We start from the raw sequence: 25,709 nt of genomic DNA on the forward strand, positions 1-25,709 counted from the left end.
GCTTTACAAAGATTGGTGAAAATGGCTTTCTCAATACTGGTCAGCCTCTTTGGAGATAGATCCAAATGTTTTCCCTCAATTTCAGGCCAGATTTTCTCAAGCAGACGATGACAGTTGGATTTAGGAGTGAGAATCCATGTGGAGTCTTTGTGTTTAGAGGAGACTTTCTTTAAGGCCCGTGAAACTACCAACTGAATAACTGCATAAACATACATTTTTTCTGCAGACAGATCATCAGATGCCAGACTGATGACAGAAGAAGAATCAACTTCTGACTCATGTACAGCTGGAATCACAGGCTTTTCCACGGGACAAGCTTCTATTTTGTCCCAGTCTTTTGTATCAGCTGGGGGCTTTTTCTTCATACAGCTTTTCTTTGGTTCTGCTGTGGCTTGGGATTGTGTGTCCACATGCTGAAGACATTTGCCGGCCTCTGTCTCCAGTTCTGGAGTTTCTGTTATTTTATTATCACCGCAGTTGTCTACAGATATTTCTTTCAGGATGCTGTCTTTTGCTCCTTTTGCCTCTGTTTCCTTGCGGTTATCAACGTCTGACTCATATGCAGCTGGCATTGCAGGCTTTTTCATGGGACAAGGTTCTATTTTGTCCAAGTCTTTTGTATCAGCTGTGGACTTTTTCTTCATACAGCTCTTTCTTGGTTCTGCTGTGGCTGTGGTTTGGGATTGTGTGTCCTCATGCTGAAGACATGCACTGGCCTCTGTCTCCAGTTCTGGAGTTTCTGTTTTTTTATTATCACCGCAGTTGTCTACAGATATTTCTGTTACGATGCTTTCCTTTGCTCCTGTTACCTCTGTTTTCTCATGGGAATCAGCGTCCACTGACTGAAGACACTCCTCTGTCTGTGTGGACACCGGAGCTCCCTTCTCCATGGTTGTCTCTGTTGCATCCATTAACATGGAGCAAAGTTTCAACATGTCCTTTAACAAAGTGGAAGGCAGCTTAGTGTTGCAGGACTCTGGGTTTAACTGCAGAGATCGCCACTGTGGTACAATTGCACCAAAAAAGTAGTCGCTTATGGACTTCCATGTTTCCACTGAGGAGTAACTGTGTGGAGTTGTCATGATTAAGGTTGTATTTCTACTTCTTTGACTCTGAATTGGAGAAGTGGAAACAAATTGCTGGGGGATTGATGTTGTGGCAGGTATGTCTGCTCTTTGTGAACTAAATGTGTTTGAATGTTGCTCGCTGTTCTGATGCATGAATGCACTCTGAACTAAATCGCAGATGTTTATGGAGTTCTGGAGGTATATTTATGGGCTCGTGTTCTATAGGCCCCGCCCACCTCCCTTTGATAATTGCCAAGCCCCGCCGACGTTTGAATGACTGTTGCCTAGCAACCGCTAGATGATAGTAGCATGGATGGGCTCAGCCACTGTGACGTCATCCAGTGTACAGGTCTGGTGAGAAGTTTAGATTCACTCTTTATGGGTATGAGTGTTATGGGAATTTGGGTTTTTAATGATTTCTCTTAACTGTTCTTTTACTGAGTGGTATGATTGTACAGTATGTATCTTTAATGACTTTAAAAAGCAAGAATTGGGTGCACAAGTTTTTAATTTACTGAAGAGAAGAACGGCTATATAGGAGCTGTGCCACTGACCAACACGTTCTCATTCCCAACTCGTCAAATGTGTGACGCATGGTCAGGCTCCCTCTGCTTCACGCGCAGGGTACCCCCCTCGCCTCCAGAATTGACGTGCAGGGTCCTCCTATTGAATACTATAGATCTCCTTAAACGTTGTTTATTGACGACAAGAGATTGCCGCGGAAGAGCCTGTTGTCCATATATTTATACATTTCCGAAATCACATTGTAGTGACGTATACAGAACACAATATATTTTATAATGTAAGCAACTATCTGAGAAACAGCAGATACAGCAGATAAATTAATTATAGGCCATTACTTTTGTATCGTTTATTGCATTTATGGAGGGAGTGGTGTATGCTGGGTAATGGCACAGCTAGCGACTGGGTGACTTTATTCACCCGCTTCGGATGTTATCAGTCCATACAGGAGTTATTAGCAGAAATCAGTCCCATAGATATGGGCCATCTCCACCTGCTAGATTGTTCAGAAGGTTGTTATCATCCATCCAGATGGAGGATCACTAACAGGAGCGTGGGAAGACTCCAGAATTCACTCCGGCTGGAATCCGGTGGATACAGCAGTGTTACAGGTAAGACCATTTAAACGGACAGCATTTATAGAATGACTATTAAACGTCAGCGAGTGTCAATAATGTTAATGTGGTTATGTTAGTAATACACCGAGTGCTAATATAACAGCTTTAAGATGCATTTGTAGATATTATTACGTGTTTTACCGTCTTTATGGTGCTAGCTTAAAGTTACGGTGTAAACGTTAGCTTATATTGGAGTAAAGCTATTATGTTAGGACAGAAATATTAGCTTCTGTCATGACTGATGAAGTTACTAGTTAATAAAGTTTCCAGTAAAGTGATTAATCGCAGCCACAGACTGACAGTAAATATCTCGATTAGCTTCAATGTATCTGTAATAAATATGTGCAAGTTTCAGTGCTTCGTTTAAACTGTATGATACTTATACTGACCCAGGGTCAGTGTAAAATACAATCCTAGCTGTGTGAACAAAGCCTGGCTCCTTTAATCCTGCATGACAAACCTCAGGATGCAGGTTATTATTACTCTTTCCTGCTGGCACACCTGTCACACCTGAGAGTCAGCTAGAAACTTACAGTGACGTGGACATCATGCAAAGACTGCCAGACTCTGTAATACTGTAAATGATCAGTGACTCAGGTTAACACTAAACTTTAAACAGTCCTTCTGTGTCTCTGTGTGTGCTGAACATTTAGGATTGAGTCAGGCTGCATTGACTGTGGGACTTTTCTGTGTTAAAAGCATTTGAAGATTAAAATTTAGCATTATGGCTGGTGGTGGTGTGTAAAGCCTCTGCTCAGCTGTATTTTTGTTACTAATTTATGTTTGTTGTTGTTTAACACAGATTTCAGAAAAGCAAAGATGAGCACTGTTGCTTAATCCTTAATCGTTTAACTGGATTGGAAATCAAAAAAATCCTGATTCTTCTTCCACAGAAGTTTCATTTGTCAGTGTGGATCTGCTGAGTCACCTGAAGAACTCATTTCATTCTCCATGATGTTGATTTACAGAAATGTTTCACAGGAACTGATTCCTCCTAAAGGGTGAACTAGTGTGTTTCCATAGATTATCTCTGTATGAATGTACTTCTTAAATGAAGGCAAGTGTTTGTCCTTTTTTGTTCAGGTACAGTACGTGATATTAAGGGCAGAAGGTCATCACTGGGGGAAGACAAGAAGCAGAAGTCCTCCAAGAGGGAGTTGCAGAGAGGACACAGCCTGGTCACTGAGGTCAGAGGTCAGAATCTGAAACAGCTCAGGTTTATATTCTAGGGGTTATAAAAAAAAATCTAAATGTATTTATAAAGAAACCTTTAAATAATATTTTAAATAATAGTCATAATTATGATTATTATTAGAAATATCAAATATTTAAGTAGATTTTCTGTCACATGTATTGTTTTCGCCCTGCGATAAACTGACAGCCTGTCTTTGTCCTGTATCAGCTGGGATAGGCTTCATCCTCCCGAGACCTTGAATTGGATACATTGTATTCCAATTATGTAATCTGATCATTTACAAACTCAAGGTATCTAATCAAAATGTAAGTAATAATTATAAAATGGGAAAGCAGAAATAAGTGTGACATAAATGTAAATGTGTGAGCTGACATAGAGGACAGCTACATGTAGTCTGAAAAACCTTTGTTGTCAAGTTTGCAGGTCCATCAGCACGAGACATTCTTACATAGAAGAGACTATTAAAGTCTCTAACTCAGTGAAGCATTATTGGTCCAGTCTGTTTGGATAAATATAATAACCTGATGTTTGTCCATTTATTGACACACTTTCTTAAGTGCTTATCCAGTTCAGGATCACAGTGGAGCTGCAGCTGGATATGTTCAGTAAAGAAACCTTAGAAAAGTTAACAATAAACCTGCATCTCTGTACGTTGTTGTCCACAGGATGAGAAAATCAAACTGGAAGACTGTGGAACATGTTCATAAATGTGTGTGTGGTTATGCCTGAAAGGTTTCCCTAATAGTTCCTGGTGAATCAAAGCAGGACCATAAAGGTTGCTGGACTACATGATGGCCTTACCCCTGAGCAGTCATCCTGTTAAAGGAGGAACCTGTTAGAAGCTGTTTTCAAAGTAGCTGAGCAGATTTCATCTCAAGTAAGCGATTAACTGTTTGTTTGTTTGTTCTGCCACTTAAAGGACATTTAAGGACGTCTTTTGAGTGTCCAGTTGAATTTATTCTAGTGACTGTCATGACAATTTGTATTGATGGACATATTTTACATGTTCATCCAGCTATTTAGTAAATTCTATATATTTAGTAATATCTGTCAGCTATAAAATGTAATATAAATATAAAAAATATCTAAACATCTCCTGCCCGTTATATTTTAATGATGTAAGACCAGACGTCTGTTATCGTGTTACATTAGCATTCCTCACATATCAATGAGATGCTGTACAGTACAATCCTACTGACACAGCAGAGGGATAACAACGGCTATTCTACATTGTTACACAACACACTGAGCTGCATGATACAGACAAAGTGACTAAATCATCTTTTTTGTGGTTTATTGTCTTCAAACCAGCAGACAAAGCCGATGGCAGAAGATGTTTGGAGAAGAACTTCAGGCCGTGGACTGAAAAGGTATTTTTTTCTTGTTATCAAAAGACATTTGGAGTGACGGCTTCTACAACTGTGCTGAAGTGAAGCTTACAGTCTAAGAAGTCACAGTGTTGATATTCAGCACAAAGAGAAAAGCTCACTAGTTTGAATTTATTTACAATCATAGTTTTATAAATTCTGACTGTAAACAGCTTTTACAGCTTTGATATTGTTTGACACTCGATATCAGGTGATGGTATTTAATTTAAAGGTTTCTATGTCCCAATGAGCCATTTACACTGACCAGTGTCACTTTAACTGTAACACGTTCATTATTTAGATCCAACATTTCTAAGAGAAACAACTGAATGTAAAAAATGGCAGCCCTCAGGCCAGGTTTAATTGATAGAGATATCTGCATGCATTATGAAAGTTATGTATCCCAGATAACTGTTATTCATCTAGTCCTGGCAGACCCACCCCTTCCTCCCAAGTTAACTGCAACCCAAAAGAACTAGTGGGGGTCATTACACACTCACAACCAGTGTGGGATAAAAAGAGCCATCAAAAACCTGTCAACCTGCACAGATACAGATGTGCTAAAAGCTATAAGAGTTAGAAGCTCTGCTTATGGAGAAACTTTCTAAGCCTAACAGAGACAGGTACTCCTGCCCAAATAACATGATATAACCCCACATACAGCCCAGCCATAAAGTGAACCAAGTCATTTAGTTAGAGACAGCATGGGACCAAATGCATGTAACCACCCTGCACCAACCTGACATTTCTTCCTCCTGAATTAAATGAATGAATGGATGAAAGTTAAATGACTACAAACCTAAAGCCACTAGTTCCCATACTGGAGTTCCCCGACACTGTGTGTTAACTGTACTGAGCTTGTATCAACAGTTGCAGCAGGCTAAGCTACGTGAGACACTGCATTAAACGATTGTTTCTATCTTAATGTGTCAGGGGAAAATTCCCAAATAGAAAGCTGCCAAAGTAAAACAGAGACACAGTGAGACAATATAAAAAATCATATGTACATGGGTGAACTCTCGAGAGAGTCACACAGTACTCTTCTTTATTGCAGGTTATATAGGCACGTAGGTTACACAGCAGACGGAGGCAGTCTCCGCCTGTTCTCAGAATATATTGCTTAACTGACAAATGCATATCTTACTAAACATTCTGTCCGTACTATACTAAACGTCTGCTTAAGTGGCATTTTCCTTTGCTTTTTGCACAGGAACTTGTCTTCACAGGCATTTGATAAGCATAGGCAAGGTTTCATGTTTTATCAGGGTGAATCATCATTCAGAGTTTACACAATCACAAGCAAAGCATATTTGAATAATAAACAAAATCTTTTCACATTTCCCTCCTGTTGTTTAACTTTCACACTAGTTAAAACACCATTGGTTTATTATCTGTGCATGATTTCTTGCAGCACATTTTTAATCAGCACGTCATACATTGGTGTATCACAGCATTTCAGTGTCAGGTGGATTATCATCATCTTCGTCCATGGGCAGTGTCAGGTATGCCTGCACATGAACTGCAACAACTTTATTATTCATTGATTGTGCACATGGCAAAATACAAGAAGTAAAACAACAGAGTAGGAGTAGAAGAACTCCTACAAAAACCAGTCCTTTTATTAAAAGAGATTTCCAGGAACCACTCAACAGCCGGGTAAGCCAATCTTCAGTGTTCGTGACATAGTCCTGTTGCTGAGCGTCCCTGAGTTGTTTCAGCGTGCGTAAGCGTCGGTCATGTTGGAAGAGTGAACATTATCTGGAATGTACGTACAGCATGTGTTGTTAAAGAGTATACAGAGTCCTCCTTTTTCAGCCAGAATCATGTCCAGTGCGACTCGGTGTTGCATCACAGTTATGCGCAGGGCATCAATCTCTTCATTTGAATCAGCTTCATCATCAGTGTCTGTGTCAGTGTCAGTGTGTTCTAATAACGTCATAGTTTCTCTTGGGCTGACAGGGTCTGGTGTAATGGCAGTTGCTATCAGCCTGTTGATCAGGGCTCTTACGGTCCAGTCGTTGCCAGTGTAGGTGAAGACTGTGTCCTAGCCTTGGTCCCAGTCCGTGCTTGACAGGTACCAGTCATATTCGTTCCACTTGTCACCTTGATAGCCTCCAATGTGGAATGAGTTTAGTGGGATGGCTATTGTCAGGAACACTGAGAACACAAACATGAAGCACAGGGTTGTGACTGTTGTCAGCTGGCATCCTGTTGTCCAATATTGACGCCGTCTATGTCCATCTCTCCTTTCTCCCTCAGTGGAATCTTGGGTTCTTTGTCTAGCATCTCCATTCCTGTGAGTGTTCTCCTCTTCTCGACCACCAGACACACCCGTAGCCTCTAATGAGTAGACCTCAGCCAGAGGAGTGGGATCACGAGTGTTGCCACTGATCACCCTACCCCCACCGAGCGAACACTACTAGAGGTTGGGGAGGACCAGAGTCTAAACTTATCACTCACTTTAAGGAGATGTTGGTGGGTCTTGGATTGGTTCAACCTTCTTTGTGTGGCTTTGATGAATCCACGAGGGTCGCTCAGCAATCCTGCATGCTGTGGGTGTTGTGAGCAGGACCTGGAAGAGACTGGGAGAGAATCACGTGGCAGTTGGTTGCTCAAAACTATTTCTTTGTTTTCCAGTAGTTTTGTCATCCACTCTGCTTTTGTTGAGGGCAGGGTGCCTTGGTTTAGCTGACCACACTTTTCAACAGTGATGTGTGACTGTGAGAGCAGGATGCCTACGTAGGAGAGCTGTCTTGCATGTGTTAGATAAGAAAGATTAGCCTGTAGTAGTATTGGAGTTACTGCGTGTGGGACCTTGATAATCAGCTTGTGTCCCAAAACAATGTCGGCAGATTTTTAACAGCCTCTGCTGCTGCTGCACAGGCTTGCACACATGTAGGTAGGCCTGAGGCTACTGAATCTAGTTCACATGAATAAACGGCTAACGGTCGTTGTTTGTCACCAAAAGCTTGGGTCAATACTGCTTTCATATAGCCTGAACTGCCATCCACATGCAAATGAAATGGTTTCTCATAGTCTGGCAGTGCTGTTTTGTTTTTCTGTACCTTTACTGCATGCTCTGCATGCTGTAAAGCATCAGCTAGACTTCCGGTATTTTGAGTGACCCAATGTTTATCTACGTGGGCGCGGACCTTTGGGAGGAGGCCTTTTAAACGCGCGTTTTTAGTTGTTGTTCAAAAGGGTGTTCACGCCCTCATCATATTCTAGACCTGAGTTTTGTCTAAAGACTGGTCGTAGTCTGTCTAGGAAGTCAGAGGCAGACTCGTTTTCTTTTGCTTTGTTTCTCCTATTTTTCCGTAATCTGGGTTTGGCGCCTGAATTAACGGAAATTGCCCTAACGGGCCTGGAGGCCATGGCGGTGGGTCTTCGCGGGTCATTAGGTCCAGTTGTTGTCTCGCTGAGACATAAGGGTCTTGTGGTTTCACAAAGGGATTTTTGAAACAGGGGATAAGGATTTGGGGGTATGGTTGCTCAGTATCAGGGGACTTGGGGCTGAGGGAGGTGGTTGACAAGGAGGAGGATTGGTGGTTTCGGTGGGTGGCTTTTCGCTTTGTTTATTTTGCTTTTTGTTTCTTTTCTCTTCACGCTTTTTACTTTCCTCCTGCCATGGTACAAAAGAAACTTACGTATTCAAACATGCGCAGGACTTTCTTTTTACCACTAGTCTTTTCTATCTCTGCGTGTAGGCATTTACTTAATTGCTGTATTTGGCCAGGGCTACAGTTCCCTCCCAGGCGGTGCAGTTTGTTTTTTTTGGGATTTCTCCACCTATTTGCGCTTATCTGTCCTGCACCGGGCATTTTTTCTCTAACCATTGTTCATCTGCAGTCAATTCGGGTTTGTAGATTTATTTCCCATATTTAATTTTGATTTATTAGTACTACCAACACATAAACTTCACACGCGGTACTTATAATCCTTTTTTAGTTGACACGCTCCTTATTTACCATTCACTCTTAGAGTGAGATCCCTGACTCCCAAGGTGAAATGAAACCACTAGCTCCAACCTCTTCTTTGCTGCGGAATGGGCCCACACAGGACAAATGATTCCGTCTTACACAGGCGAGCGTTTACGTGCGGGTCCACACAGGGCCCGGTCCACACAGGACGTTTTTTATTCAGACCTTTTAAAATTGCGGAATGAGCCCACACAGGACTGCCAATTCCGTCTTACAGGCGAGTCTCATGAAACGAGCCCACACAGGACTTTCAGTTTCGTTTATCTGAATTTCAGCCCACACAGGACTTTCAGTTTTGTTTATCCGACTTTTTGGCCCACACAGGACTAGTCTACTGAGAGTCGTGTCAAACTAGAATCGATTTTTAGACGCAATGTGTTTTTGAGTGCTTAGTAATACACACATACCTGCGGCGCTTTCGCTGGCACGAGAACAGAGAGAGGTGGCTGACACGCCCTTCTACTTTTGAGCTATTCTCAAAAGCGGTGTCAACTTTATGTGATAAAACACGACCTTCCTCTCGATTCACCAGTACTTCAGCAACCGACAGTAAACAAATCAGTGGAATAGTTCAGCCTCCTTATTGTGCTGTAGAAATCAACTTATTCCACCAAAAACAATAAAAGACAGACAGTTTTAACGCGCGTTCACGCTACCAGCTTCCTTGAAGCGAGCGTAGTGCTTCCAGCCTTTTAAACTGCGGAATGAGTCCACGCAGGACTACCAATTCCGTCTTACAGGCGAGTCTATTTTTACCCTTTCGGGGAGCTACCAATCATTCTTAGACGAGCTCAATATTTATTTTACTGCTTCCAACCCTCTGCGGGCGAGCTGACTACCAGTCCTCAGGACGAGCTTAATGCTTCCAGTCTGTCTTGGACGAGTCTTAAGTTTCGTTTTCGTTTTTTACAAAACCTTTATTATCTCAAAGTGGTCTGTCCTACCTTGGCGCTGGTTTCTTCAGATGCACCTGATCAGCCCCGACGGTGCGGACCGCTTGTAAAACGTTGCAACGTGGGCTTCTCGTACCGACGGGACCTGGTGAGGTGCTTTCTGTGAGAGCTGCTTTAAATAGGCTGTCTCATCCGGCTTCGAAGGACCAAGAAATGTCAGGGGAAAATTCCCAAATAGAAAGCTGCCAAAGTAAAACAGAGACACAGTGAGACAATATAAAAAATCATATGTACATGGGTGAACTCTCGAGAGAGTCACACAGTACTCTTCTTTATTGCAGGTTATATAGGCACGTAGGTTACACAGCAGACGGAGGCAGTCTCCGCCTGTTCTCAGAATATATTGCTTAACTGACAAATGCATATCTTACTAAACATTCTGTCCGTACTATACTAAACGTCTGCTTAAGTGGCATTTTCCTTTGCTTTTTGCACAGGAACTTGTCTTCACAGGCATTTGATAAGCATAGGCAAGGTTTCATGTTTTATCAGGGTGAATCATCATTCAGAGTTTACACAATCACAAGCAAAGCATATTTGAATAATAAACAAAATCTTTTCACATAATGGTTTCAGCTCATATGTTCTGCTTTTTCCTTTCAGTAGATCAAAGCAGCTCGTGCTCTGTCTGCTTCCATTCTGATGGCAAGAAGAAGAAGAAGAAGAAGAAGAAGAAGAAGACTTCAGCGAAGTGGCATTCATGGTCTCAGTGGACAGTCATGGTCACACACTGCATGTGGTTTTAAAAGCAAAGGTGTCTGTTCACCACAACAATCGAGATGTGTAATATTAGTGCAGCTACAGTTTGTTCTTGAACATCAGTTCTGTTTTCTACTTTGACCACTTAGACCAAAAAAGTGTTGTTTTCAGATTCTTTCTTTTTAAATCTATAGAGCATCTATTCATTTTTTATTACAATTAGTTTCACATAAATGTTAGTGTTTCCTTTATGATCTTTTAATGCAACACTACACTCTACATGTCTACATTACAGACATTTCTGTTACCTATTTATGAGACTGGGCTGCTTGACTACGATTTGGAAGTGGATGCAAAATCACACGGATCGTGCTATTGTTTGTTTTTTAATACTATGGACAGGAGGTGTCTGACTAAGCAAAGATTAATCTGATCCCATTTCTACCTGTCTCTGCTGTTTCAACATTTCACTGAAGTTTGCTCAACTGTAATTGTCAGGATATATATTTATTCCAGCTCTCATAGGGCAAAGGAATGACTCAGACTTGTCAAATGTTCTTTGATTAGATACACAATATGGAGTTCACAATTTTCTTACAAATAAAACTATAATGACAAACATAAACAGCTGTGCTTATTTCTGAGACATGAGTTTTTTGAATGTGTTCACATTTAGACAGTGTGCATTTGTATGCTGAAACTGTAATGGTGAACCTGAGGTGATGGTCAGCAGAAGGCAAATATACATAAATATAAAACAGTATTGAAGTAATGTCTTTACCCTCTGCAGCGTGTGGACGCTGTGCACGCAATCACCTTATTCACTGTAGTAAACGTGCACCGCTAGCTCACGTGACTGACTGTTTCCATGGTTACATCGTATATTATTAGCTATGTAAACAGCTTCCAAAGATACCGCCATAGCTCTCTGCAGCTGTAACACTTTAACGCTTTGCAAATCATTTCACGTTTTTGATAGTTATGAAGACAGAATATGTTTTTAAGGTCATGCTAGGTTGTTGCTATGGTGGTTGCTGTGGACTAGGGTGGACCGCGCGTCCGATTCCTGTTATTAGCTGTCCGCCGTAGGAAGGCTGCGTTCCGTTTAGAAGTAGCGACAGTCTGCCGTAACTCGAACTCAACCCCCGCTTTGTTCTGTAATTAAAGGCATTTTATATCCGTTCATGAAACGCACGCACACACACATAAAGCACTTTGCCTCACCATGAGAATGCAACTTTACTAAAACCTTTAAAGTATCTGATATAGGATAGAAAAATTAAGCAACCAGAGATTTAATGATGAAGACTCTGGGTTCTGTAGTTCACGTTTTACAGTCCTGAATGACTCACTGCACATCCATATAATTTATTGAAGAGGAGTTTAGAATGCACTTTAAATTTACACTGTTGCTGTTTAATTTTTTACATTGTTACTGTGTTATGTCATAAGGTTTTTTACCTGCTGGGGGTTTGATGGATCAGCTGGACAATACAGTCAAAGACAGACTTCACCCATCATATGCAAGAATCCTAGTTGGATTTTTGTTTTCACTCATATTTTTTAACCAAATATTGAAAACAACTCTGACTGACTGCATACCTGGTCAGGGTGTACATTACCTTTCACTCAAGCATCCCAGGACAGAGCCCTGCCCCACCATGAGCCTGGGTGGATACGTGGTTATAATATAAAATGACTGATGCTGAATATGAATATTTCATGAATTATAATGCAAATTCCTAGGCGTTTGTTATATCCAGCAAGAGTAGTATTGATTACATATGTCTGGATTGCTAACCCTAACCCTAGCTCAACAGACCACAATGCCGTGGTCTCTCAGCATTATTACATGCTGTGAACATAAGTAGCTTTGATCAGTTTATGTTGTAAAAGGAATATTGAAAAAAAGATCGACATTGTGATATTATTTCTTCCAAACTGACCAGAAACATGCTTATCAGACTCTCACAGCACAGGATCAGACTCACTGTGCATGATGGCTCAGGCCAGTAATGTTTGTTAGATTGTCAGTTGTTTAGTATACTTCTGTACAGTTAGGGTCACCATCTCTATTTCAGTATAATTAATATGCAGAAAACACTAAAAGTTGATTCTCTTCCAATATTCTAACATAATTAAAAAAAACTTTGACTTTGTAAGTACATATTGTTACAGTCCTAATGCCAATATGATTCTTCATAACTCCTGCTTTGAAATACTGAACTTTAAAATTGACCTGATGAAAGATAATTTACAGTGGCACTCTGTCAGGATAATGCTGACTGTAAGATCACTGTATTAATCTGAATCCTTCTGCAATGTGCTGTGAGTGAATGCTGATGCAATTCACTGTGGGAAAGCTGTTAATAAAATGAATCTGTGACACATGCAACACATTCACAGAGGAAGAGGACACAAAGGGAGGACACGCAGAGGCTGTGTTAAAGTCAGAAATCCAAATCTTTAGTCAAAAACAGGCGGCGGTTACAAACAGGAAGACAAGCAGTCCATCAAACAGTCTACAGGGTCAAACATACAGAGAAATTTCCCACGTGTGGGACTAATAAAGGTTATCTTATCTTATCTTAATTCAAACAGAAGTAAAAAAATAACTGTACACTGAAAAACTTAAAGCAATATGAGACGCAATAAAAGGAAGCAGCGCAGTATATTCACTGAATTATCATCAATTACAAAAGAGAAAAATGACGATTGCTAAGGATTATTTTCTTAATTGCAGGCAGAGTGTGGCTGGTAAAGATGGAAACATACAGAATGTAAACTGTGTGAGTTTGGTGATCTTTGTTAGTAACAAATGAGGTAAAAAAAAACAAAACAGACAAAACACAGAAAGAGGCTCTCAGTATTCATGAATAATTAGAAAGCATCTAAACATTCTGGTCGTGGATTTTTACAGTCTTAGTTCCGCTCGCTGTCATCATTGTAATCATGATCATTACGATTCGTCTCTCTCTAAGAGTATCTCCTTTAAAGGTGAGACAAGTGTATCCACTGATCCACGTCACTTTACCTGGATGATGACTCCTCTCTCCCTCACTCAGAAACACTCCTAATATAACCAAGCAAATAAATAATATTGAAGATTTACTTACATCATTAGAAAAACAGTAAAAACTTCTCCCTTTGATTCCATTCCTCCATTCCTGCTAAACATCAGGCAACAAATATCCCAGTAAATCACAGTAAAATGTAAAGCACATGTTTTCTCTGCTTTGTCTAACCTCTGCAGAGTCCCTCTGTCAAGAAAAACATATCTGTAAGCATAAAACAAATATACATTTCATAACACGTCACTGGACAAACCTCGGTCAGTTGATTTCCTCTGTGCAGTGCAGATGAGCATCAGTCAGCAAGTCAAGGTGGTGAGAAGGACTCGTGCCCTTTGTGACTCTGCTAGTTCTTCTGAGGAAACACCACCGTCTCTCCACACCGTCACCATCTGTGAGCACAAACTGCTCCTCTGCCAGCATGTAGGAAATCAGATATCACACACACAAGGGTGAAGAAACATCAGAGCTCAACTTTGGATACTTTAGATCTAAATAGATCAAAGTAGCTCTTAGGCTACGTTCACACTGCAGGTCTTAATGCTCAATTCCGATTTTTTGATCAAATCCGATTTTTTTGTCTGCTTGTTCACACTACACATAAAATGCGACATCAAACGCGCTCTAGTGTGAACGCTCAAAGCGGCCCGCATGCGCAAAAGAAGATGTCACACACAACTCGCTCTGTTTAGACCCAGAGCAAACAATATTGTTTGACTGATTGCCCTTAATATAAAGACTTCGGACTTTATGTTTCCAAATTTTTTCTTTAAGTTATTTTGTTATTTACATAATAATGTAGATGACCTAATAATGATCCTTTTTGCTGTTTTAGAGGAGCGGTGCTTCAAAGGATAGTTGCAGATTTCTGTCAGAATCTGCAGAAAATACAGTAAAAAATAAAATGTTCACATTTCTCCAACGTTGTCTTCTCAACAGTTTCACCGGATGGTAGGAAATCGTTCGCGATGTGCTATCGGGCGCTTCTCCGGCGCTGATAATTGGCGTCTGTCTTGTGTCAGTGACGTAAAAGACGGATTTAATGCGACTTGACCGTTCACACAGCAGTCGCTTTCTAAAACATCGGATATGTATCGGATTCAGTACCACATACGAAAGTGACCCAGATCGGATTTGAAAATATCGGATTTGTGCCGTTCACACTGTCATACCAAGATCGGATACGGGTCGCATAGGGGCGAAAAAATCGGATTTGATGCGCTTTCGCCTGCAGTGTGAACGTAGCCTTAGTTTCAGCAATCAGTGAACAGACAGACAATGATACCAAACTGATTCTGTATGAATACAATATGGTATTTTCAAAACAGGTGTCAAATTAATGTATTAAAACTAATACAGATATATGTATATATATATATATATAAATTATAAGAATATATATTTATTTTTTTATTTAACAATTGCAACTGAATGAATTAAATATTGAACCAAAATATATTGCCACATTCTTCATTCTCAAATACAAATTTCACAAAGTAAAATTTTGATTAACATAAACAATATGAATTACAAAAAATAATTGTATATTATTAAAATATTATGCAACTGTGACCAAAGTCAGAATCATCATTACAGTACTGTGGACTTACTGCTTGATAAACTTCAGGGGAGATCATGATGACAGAAAACTGTAAACAACACTCTGAAGTCTGAAGCTTCTTCTCTTGTTTCTGTGACCTCAGCACGCTGACAGACCTGAAGTTGCTACATATTTTAAAAAATGATAATTATAGGGAAGAAACTTCTCTTTTTCATCCGTTTAATCAAACATTTGATGCCTCAGCTGTCTCAGTCCTATGGCATTCTGCAACTACAACTAACCTGAGGAGACTTGGATTTGGCTGCAGGTGCCCCTGTACATCCTTCTCAGCAGCACACATGTGGGTACCATTTAATCATACTTCTTCCTGAGCTTTGCTTCATCACAAGACTAAAGGTGGCATCCCATGTCACGGTCTTATCATCATCCAATTGGAGAAGAAACATTTACGGTCATTCTGGTTTTGTTTTCTGATCCTGCAAAAAGACTGAGGACAACAAAGCCCAGAGAACACGAGATACACAACATCCAACATTCAGACTCAACAGCCTCCATAAATGAAGAGCACCAGGTTGGTTCAGTTATACTAGATATGAGCATGCTTCACATTACTGTGTATGAATAATAATCAAGAGACAAACTTTGAAGATGCACAGCATGATCTCCCATCATCAGACTGCAAACAAACATCCACCAGGCTTCTTTGTTGGCAGAGGTGATGATGCTCCCATCAGGGATCAGTAGAGTGTATTAACCTGTGGTATAAGCAGCAGTCACTGAAATATTACTGTTTCACTTTCTCTGTATTTATTATTATTATTGTGCTATCTACTGTACAATATAAAGCGCCTTGAGGTGACTTTTGTTGTGATTTGGCGCTATATAAATAAAATTGAATTGAACTGAATTGAATTTCAGATATGAAATCTAGCACATAAAAGCCAGGGTGGGAGGGATCTCTGCAAACTGACTTACCTCTGCAAGTGTGAGGCTGTTCCTCCAGCCTCAACAAAAATCTGACTCTCCAGTCACAGACAAACAAAAAACTCCAGCTGGGAGATAGAAAACGCTGCTTGGGTCTTGCTGGATGTTGCTGGTCAGAGTCTCACATTAGCAGAGTGCTGCTTGGTCCCACTGACCCATGTGGACAGCGACTGTGAAGAACTGTTCTGGCAAACAGAAAAGAGAATTAAATGACAAAAAGCCAAACAGGATTTCCACAAAGACTCTCTTAGAATCAGTAATCAAAAAAATCATTGGTTCATGTTACAATTAAATATGACCAGGCTCCTTAAATATAAGCAGTTAAGATCTGATTTGATTTACATTCTTCACACAGCACATTTGTCCAGGCTGTCAGGTAAACATAGAATTAATCTCAGGTAACATGACTCATAGTAGAGATTCAGTAAGAAAGATTGCCAGCTCTAATATTATTGCCACACCAACAGCTCAGATTTCTAGAAGTATTTAAACAAATGTCAGTCTATCCATTCATTTTCTTCTGAATATTCAGTTCACAGTGGGAGGGTGGGGGGTGTTGTGGAATTTTGTAAATAAAGTCTGCAACACAGAAAGAGCTGTGATCAAGCTATTTATTACTGCGCGCAGGAGAGCCAACACACATCAAACATCACAGTTCACAATCATGTCAGCTCTGCCACAGAAGTGGTGCTCCTACTCCTTTATGCATTCCAAGAAAAAGGGAGGAAGTTACAAACTGATCATACCACACTTCACGCGCCTCGCTATGAAACCTAACGGATCAATGGTTAAGCTGTTTTGTGCCCTTGGCCTTATCAGCACCTGCAAAGGGAGTTGTTTTCTCAAACTGCTGATGCTGAAGTAAGTTCATCTAGTTTTAGAAACTTTCACTGAACAGTCTATAACAGTGTCACAACTAAGCAAATGCATAAGCACTTAAATACTTTAAATGAGAATAATAGAAAATTTCTATTACAGGAGCCAGAGCCTGTCCCAGTAGTCATAGGTAGAGCACACATGGACAGGTCACCAGTCTGTCAGAGGACTAACACAGAGACAGACATCAGAGTAACAAATCTATTTAAAATTAATGTAAGCTTGCTGCAGCTGTATGTATGAGCATGTGTTTCTGTGCTCACAGTCCACCTCTCAGGAACCTGCAGTTCATTTTAAGTCTACTTTAAACAGACCTCACAAAAGGCTGATGTGGCTGGATCAGTAGTCTGATTTAAGTACGATACCTTTGGCCAGGGATTAATCTGGTACATCTCTTCACTGCAATCTTACGTATTTTCCCCACACCTGAATAAAAATACTGATATTTACATATAACAGCATTCAGCTGATGCAGCCTGACTTAATTCCAGATGTTCAGCACACACAGAGACACAGAGGGACTGTTTAAAGTTTAGTGTTAACCTGAGTCACTGATCATTTACAGTATTACAGAGTCTGGCAGTCTTTGCATGATGTCCACGTCACTGTAAGTTTCTAGCTGACTCTCAGGTGTGACAGGTGTGCCAGCAGGAAAGAGTAATAATAACCTGCATCCTGAGGTTTGTCATGCAGGATTAAAGGAGCCAGGCTTTGTTCACACAGCTAGGATTGTATTTTACACTGACCCTGGGTCAGTATACGTATCATACAGAAGCACTGAAACTTGCACATATTTATTACAGATGCATTGAAGCTAATCGAGATATTTACCGTCAGTCTTTGGCTGCGATTAATCACTTTACTGCAAACTTTATTAACTAGTAACTTCATCAGTCATGACAGAAGCTAATATTTCTGTCCTAACATAATAGCTTTACTCCAGTATAAGCTAACGTTTACACCGTAACTTTAAGCTAGCACCATAAAGACGGTAAAACACGTAATAATATCTACAAATGCATCTTAAAGCTGTTATATTAGCACTCGGTGTATTACTAACATAACCACATTAACATTATTGACACCCGCTGACTTTTAATAGTCATTTTATAAATGCTGTGCGTTTAAATGGCCTTACCTGTAAACACTGCTGTGTCCACCGGATTCCAGCCGGAGTGGATTCTGGAGTCTTCCCACGCTCCTGTTAGTGATCCTCCATCTGGATGGATGATAACAACCTTCTGAACAATCTAGCAGGTGGAGATGGCCCATATCTATGGGACTGATGTCTGCTAATAACTCCTGTATGGACTGATAACATCCGAAGCGGGTGAATAAAGTCACCCAGTCGCTAGCTGTGCCATTACCCAGCATACATCACTCCCTCCATAAACGCAATAAACGATACAAAAGTAATGGCCTATAACGTGATTTCGGAAATATATAAATATACGCGATAAATATACGGACAACAGGCTCTTCCGCGGCAATCTCTTGTCGTCAATAAACAACGTTTAGGGAGCTCTATAGTATTCAATAGGAGGACCCTGCACGTCAATTCTGGAGGCGAGGGGGGTACCCTGCGCGTGAAGCAGAGGGAGCCTGACCATGCGTCACACATTTGACGAGTTGGGAGTGAGAACGTGTTGGATTTATTGGAAACCTTTGAAAAGTGACCAATTCAGAACACCTTTAACATTAGGGACCCATTTGTGTGAGACATCTTTATTAAAACCTTTTTTATATACATATTTATATATTACCCAATGTTTCTAATTTTGTGAGCCCTTCTGTTAAATAATCATCTGCTACCTGTAGACTTTTAATACCTGTACCTGGATTCTTAGTTACTCAACCATAGACAAATTGCAAACGTTTCTTGGTATAATAATAAATAATAAAATAAGCTGGAAATTTCAAAGTTTGAAAAAGCATTTCAATATTGAGTATAATAGAACAAATTCTGGACGACAAATGACTTCACAATCTTTATTGTTCACTTATTTCACTGTATTTCTGTTATTGTGCAGAGGTTTGAGGCAATACTTATAAATGCTCACTATTACCATTATCCATATTACAAAAAAAAAGCCATTAGAATAATCCATAATTCTGGTTACAGAGATCCCACTATTCTTACAATCAAAACACAAAAATTCACTGATCCGAGTTCATCTTCTCACTGTGCCCAACCTGTATAAAGCCACCTCCTCCAGCTCACAACCTACTTCTTAACAGTATTCTCTCTCCGCGTTCTGCCCTCCTCCTCCGGTGGAATTTGGGATAGAATTCACCCAGGAGGCGAGATAAATCCTTGTCAGATGCCCGAACATCCCTGTTTCTGTATCTCTGTATGTAGAGTGAAGCTGTGGAACAGATCTCTAAGGAGGAGCTGAAGCAATGTCCCAGCATGCCTCAGTAATATGGGTCTTTCGGTCACAACCCACAGCTACAGGGTGAGGGCCTTGATAAATTGGTGTCGCTCACACTCAGCTCCCTGTTTATCCAAATGTGGGCGCGCGTCACACACACACACACACACACACACACACACACACACACACACACCCACACACACACACACCGATATGTTTATATAAAACTCATCCCAGCGGAGTGGGCACTCCACCCTTTTCCGGCTGAGAACCATGGCCTCAGATTTGGAGTTTTGATCCTCATTCCTGGGTCCTCTACCAGAGGCCTGGGAGCTTGAGGGTCCCACCGATGATCTTAGAACTGTTCCCAGGACTGAGATGAGATTCTGGGCAGAGATCTCCGATGTTGTTCCCTAGGATGTATATATATATATATATATCAAAAACACATAAATATATCTAGTTCAGCATTGACCAAATTTCACATGCTTGTGTCAGTGCTACCAATTCAGCAGCTTCAGCTGAATAGTGAGATAAAATGAGCCTGCCAAACTATTCACAAAAGGAGCTGAAGCACCAGATTAGAATTAGCCAGCTGTGCAGGGTCAGGTCCGGGTGAACACATTTCAGAAATAGCTGTTACATCGTGTTTATTCAAACTATCTGATTCTGTGGGGAGAAGTAAAGCTGGGCGTTTTTGGGAGCAGGGTCCTGCGCAGTTTAGTGATTTGGATGGCATCAGGCAGTGTCAATACTCCATGTTTGTCTCATTTTCTAATCCACACAGGTAGATACAAATTTCACATAATCTCCATGGCCATGCAGGCTGCTGATGTTTGTATGAGCTGCTATTCTGTCTTAGAATTAGCCAGCTGTGCAGGTTCAGGTCCGGGTGAAATCAAATCACCTTTATTGTTGTTCACATCACATCTGTGCAGGTACACTGGTACAGTTTGTGATTTGGATGGCATCAGTGAAATTCCATGTGTGTCTCAAGCTAATCACACAGGTAGATACAAAAGTTTAACATGGCAAGCAACAGAGTTGAGGATAATGCTGTTGATTCATGATGAGATGGTTTGTCTCCACTTTAAAATAATCAGTCTCTATTTTAGTTGCTGTTGGTGTAAATTGTGGATCAATGTTTCCATCCAAGCCCATGACTTCATGTGGTGATGCTGTCATACAAACTGGTAGCCGGCTCATTCATTCCTGGGTTAAACTCTTTACTCGATCTGGTGACTTGAGGCGAAGATGATGCAATGGCTCCAGCAGTTTCAGGCTGGGGAAGGTTGGTTGACACTGGTGACACTTGTTTTTCAGAGTGAGGGTAGGGTGGAGGTGAAGCTGTGGAAGCCTCTGTGCTCATGGAGGAGCTTGATCCAGGTCTGGGCCTACCTGCTTTTGGCACACAGACGTTTGATTAGTAACATTTTTCATCCCTGCTTATCAAAAGTTTCTTTCCCCGATTCCTACTTTGTCCTGTCACAAGAAAAGAATCTTTCCAATGTGCATTAAGCAACACATACTTCTTTTAATTCATTTGCCTTCTGCTCACATTCATATTTACTTATTTTCCCTTTTTTGCATTATTTTATCTCTTACTGAAATACCATTTAAAAATTGCAAGGTAATTTACTCTTACATTTTATTTCTGCACCATAAATTGGACATTTGGACCATTTTTTTCCTAAATCAACATGAAAACAGAGGAAAAAAAACATCACTCAAGAAACCTGATCTTCGTCACTAAGATTGTGTTGGAAAAATACATTGAGAATTGAACCAAACTGACTTTCTGAGATTCGTTGAAAGAAACTTAAAACCTTTGCAAAGGGATCAATACAGCGCAAACAGGGTTCATAACAGTATTGACAAATAATAACAGTGGATACAATCTTTTTCTATTCAGCTGTTGGAAGTTAAATTCTCACCATCATATAGGCATCAGCTATATAATGACGTGTTCCATGGCCTTGAACAAAGCTTACAGTTAGCTTTTTCTCCCCTCTCTTACACTCTTCTCTTTTTCTTTTCTTTACAATCATTTTCCAATATGATCTGTTTAGATTTATCTACATATTCCACTTTCTGTGTTCCAGATATTGCATCTATAGATTTGTTATTTTCACAGAATGGTCATCTCTGGCTGCCAGTGTGTCACACCACCGAGTTGCCACCACCAGCTCCTGGAAATGCATATAGCCTATATATCAATGTTATCTTTAGACAAATATGGTTTTTTTTTTTATTTTAAAAGATTAACCTTCCGCTCTGTGTTTCTGTTACATAAATCATGAGCCCACATGTTCCTCACGACACCACCGATCACTTCATCGCAATCCTGAGTTTACCTGCACACATCCTATTCACGTCATCAGCTGTTTAGCACCTGCTGCTGATTTAGAAAACACCCCACATTAACTGGTGATAGTCACAGTTTAATGTTGGCAGCTGGTTGCTCAGTATAACATAACGTTGTTGCATTATTCTGGACAAAATATGCAAATGTACCTTGTTTCCTCAGCTCAGGCATGCTGAAGATTGAGCTTACCGTCAGATTGATGATCTAATTTAAAACTGATAAACAGGACTTAAAAGGAGGGAGCAATGGACACTGAACAGTATATCAGCACAGAAACAGGCCGTCACTTTAATGAACCAGACTGGAATTGTTGGTTTCTGATGATTTTTGTTCATTCTTGAAGCTTTCCACCTCTGACAAGCAAGGACAATAACACCAGTGTGTGAGTAAGAGGAGGAGGAAGTGGGGCCTGGGAGCACCAACCGAGAGATGGAATAGACAATGAGAGAAGATAGAGAGGTTGTTCTCTCTGTGAATGTATTATAGTTTCCCATATTTACAAATGTTTTCAAATATTTCTAACACAAACAGGGAACAAGAAATAATTAGTTACAAAGAAAATAGGTCAGGTGAAAATGAAAGTATTTTTTAATCATACATTTTATTTATCTAACTGAGCAGTGATTACCTGGTGGTGCTGCTGGACATGGATGGACAGACATACACTCCTGTGCTTAAAAAGTCATGTTTGGCCCCTGTTAATAAGCCACCTTTCTTTGAGCTTAACAAGTGCACTGTCTGCTCGTTTCTCCCTAAGACAAACCTGAAAGTACTTTTGGCTGGATGCAACTTAACACACCCGCTTATGTAGCAAAATAGCCAACCAGTTATTAGCCATGTTAACAAATCCAAGACTTTAAAAGTAACATTCAACTGAGTGAAAACAAAGCAGAATTAAAAAATATCCACATTTGTTCACCTTGGAGTGCTTCTCACAATATCATTGGTATTAGTTCTTGTTAAGGAATATATATATATTTTCTTATGTGCTTATTTTATGATTATATTGTTTTATGTAGGCCAGTATATTAAAACAGGCCATCTTTCAGTCATAAAGTGTGTTAAAGGTCATAGGTTGCTGAGCAAGACAGGAAACTGTGCAGAACAGGACGCTTTGTGCAGAGCTGCAGAAGAACAGGATGCAGATGTACAGAAGTTGTTTTGATCGAAACTGTGTGTGACGTATAAGTCGAGCAGAGTACCAAAATAACTGACTATATTATACAAATTTGGCTTCTAATGCTTCAGATCTGCCGATGCTTAGCAGCGTGCACATCCCCTTTCCGAAAAGTAATGATTGAATAAAATGGTTGTAAATACTTTGACCACTCTGAGTCTGTGTCTTCCCTGTCCAGTAGAAGAATAAAAAGAACTGGGTTCAATCGCAGTTGGGACTCATTAAGTAGTTTCTCATTATTATTAATGTCCTGCAGCTGTGTCAAAGTTTAGCTAAAAACACATTTTAAGGTTCTTTGTTATCAATTGCTGAGCGACAAGAAAGCCAACACTTACTTTGAAAAACTTCTCTTTGACCAAAGAACACTGGATGACATCACAGTGGCTGCGCCCATCCATGCTACTATCATCTAGCGGTTGCTATTTGATTTATGATAAAGTAGATAAAACACATTTGTGTCGGCCTTGGCTCATAGTTCTTGTCTTTAAATGAACTTTGTCTGTGTGTGTTTCAGGTACTGCACTCTCAAAGACTGAATGAACAGCATTGCAGCCATGGGTCACTGTGAGCATCACAGGGAAGGTTGAAGCCGCCCACTGCACCTGTATGGCCGGAGTCGTGGAGACCTGCATCCATGTCGCTGCTCTTCTGTTTAATGTAGAAGCAACAGTGCAGATCCGTGGCACAAGGACTGTTACAGATGAACCTGCATACTGGGTTTTGCTGGGTAATGTGACCAAGATACAGCCAGAGGTTGGCCATAAGATAGACTTCTCCTCTTCAGCTGCCCAAAAAAAGGCTCTTGATCAAAACATAAACAGACCATCCGTATTGAAAGGTAAAAAGAGCCGTCCTCAAAAAAAGAAAAATCCCACCTGCTACTGTGGAGGAGTTGTCACTGCTATAATGCCATAATGTTTTATATAGGGGTCTAGATTTATGCCTGAAGTGCACTGCCATGTAAATAATTTGCATTTACTGAATATGTACTGACTGAGTCCCACTGTTCAAAAGTTGAATAAAGAAAAACTAATTTTTGCCTCTTTTTTTTTTTTAATTAAAACCACTTTATAGAACATCACATCAGTTACAGTGTAGAATCCATGTCATTTATAGTTTACAAATGACAAAATGTTTACACCAAATCATGACAGTGTTTACATGATATCACCCACTACTAACATTATTTACTGTATCTTTTGAAAAAAAAAAATACCACTATTTAAACAGCACAAGACTTAAGAATATTTAACAGGAGCAAGTTTCATTTTCCCTGGTTTTACTACCACACTGTTCACCAAACGCAGCAAACCTTCACCATCTTATCCAGAAGGGTCACCTCTTCACCCTCACATGGAAGAAGTAATCTGATTGGCATGGTGATATGTTTGAAGCAAGTCCCTTGTGTAGCGCTGGAACACAGTCACGATGTTTCATCCATTTCATAGGCTGGTTTGCTGCAATAATGCCAAATAATTAGCAACTCTATAAATAGAAGATAGTTCTGCAAAATCACTCATTAGGATGTTTGTTGTAATTTGCTATGACCTCAGAGCGCGTCGAAAACAAAACTAATAGGCTATAAAGAGTGATACGAACATATTTAGAACTTACCGGAATGAAACCGTCTGGAGCACCAACAGACATTTGGAGATGGAAGAGAACTGGATATCAGCTCGTCTCACAGCTGCTATCCAGGCTAGACGCCTTCCTTTGGTAACATCCGATACACGAGCTGCCTCATGTTGCTTCCAGGTTGGGAAAGAATGAAAAGACAAACCCTTTTCAAGCTTATTCTCTTGCCGGTCGTGCGATCGAACATTGCAGCGGACCACACAGCCTTCGCTCCCTTTTAAACTTGCGCTTTGTTTAGACCCCCAAAATGGCGGATCGGGCCAAAATCCTTGCAACGCCCACCCCCGTGACATCACGCTCCAAAGCCCTATGGTCATTCGAACGTGGGCGGGGCTTGGCAATTATCAAAGGGCAGTGGGCGGGGCCTTTAGGACACGAGCCCATAAATATACCTCCAGAACTCCATAAACATCCACGATTTAGTTCAGAGTGCATTCATGCATCGGAGCAGCGAGCAACATTCAAACACATTTAGTTCACAAAGAGCAGACATACCTGCCACAACATCAATCCCCCAGCAATTTGTTTCCACTTCTCCAATTCAGAGTCAAAGAAGTAGAAATACAACCTTAATCATGACAACTCCACACAGTTACTCCTCAGTGGAAACATGGAAGTGCTTAAGCGACTACTTTTTTGGTGCAATTGTACCACAGTGGCGATCTCTGCAGTTAAACCCAGAGTACTGCAACACTAAGCTGCCTTCCACTTTGTTAAAGGACATGTTGAAACTTTGCTCCATGTTAATGGATGCAACAGAGACAACCATGGAGAAGGGAGCTCCGGTGTCCACACAGACAGAGGAGTGTCTTCAGTCAGTGGACGCTGATTCCCATGAGAAAACAGAGGTAACAGGAGCAAAGGAAGGCATCGTAACAGAAATATCTGTAGACAACTGTGGTGATAATAAAAAAACAGATACTCCAGAACTGGAGACAGAGGCCAGTGCATGTCTTCAGCATGTGGACACACAATCCCAAACCACAGCCACAGCAGAACCAAGGAAGAGCTGTATGAAGGAAAAGTCCACAGCTGATACAAAAGACTTGGACAAAATAGAACCTTGTGCCATGAAAAAGCCTGCAATGCCAGCTGCATATGAGTCAGACGTTGATAACCGCAAGGAAACAGAGGCAAAAGGAGCAAAAGACAGCATCCTGAAAGAAATATCTGTAGACAACTGCGGTGATAATAAAATAACAGATACTCCAGAACTGGAGACAGAGGCCGGCAAATGTCTTCAGCATGTGGACACACAATCCCAA

General features: G+C 40.6%; 2 long non-coding RNA genes across 6 annotated transcripts; one reads left to right on the plus strand and one right to left on the minus strand.

Annotated features, from left to right (window-relative positions):
• The first annotated feature begins 3,414 nt into the window (after nt 1-3,414).
• Nucleotides 3,415-10,343, plus strand: LOC120435622. Of its 3 annotated transcripts, none has more exons than XR_005609791.1 (3): nt 3,415-4,278; nt 4,713-4,771; nt 10,305-10,343. It is a non-coding gene; the product is annotated as an uncharacterized LOC120435622 (long non-coding RNA). The 3 variants fall into 3 exon arrangements; XR_005609790.1 differs by having other exon boundaries at nt 4,716-4,771; XR_005609792.1 differs by having other exon boundaries at nt 10,308-10,326.
• A 2,577-nt stretch (nt 10,344-12,920) lies between these two features.
• On the minus strand, nt 12,921-18,209 carry LOC120435815. 3 transcript variants are annotated; one of them, XR_005609936.1, is made up of 7 exons: nt 18,031-18,209; nt 16,008-16,196; nt 15,674-15,787; nt 15,314-15,519; nt 15,082-15,196; nt 13,728-13,876; nt 12,921-13,473 (listed from the first exon to the last, which is right to left on the minus strand). It is a non-coding gene; the product is annotated as an uncharacterized LOC120435815 (long non-coding RNA). The 3 variants fall into 3 exon arrangements; XR_005609937.1 differs by having other exon boundaries at nt 16,008-16,201; XR_005609935.1 differs by lacking the exons at nt 15,674-15,787; nt 16,008-16,196; nt 18,031-18,209 and having other exon boundaries at nt 15,314-15,663.
• Between the last annotated feature and the right edge of the window lie 7,500 nt (nt 18,210-25,709).

The sequence above is a fragment of the Oreochromis aureus genome, linkage group 22 (assembly GCF_013358895.1).
Source record: "Oreochromis aureus strain Israel breed Guangdong linkage group 22, ZZ_aureus, whole genome shotgun sequence".
Lineage (NCBI taxonomy): Eukaryota > Metazoa > Chordata > Actinopteri > Cichliformes > Cichlidae > Oreochromis > Oreochromis aureus.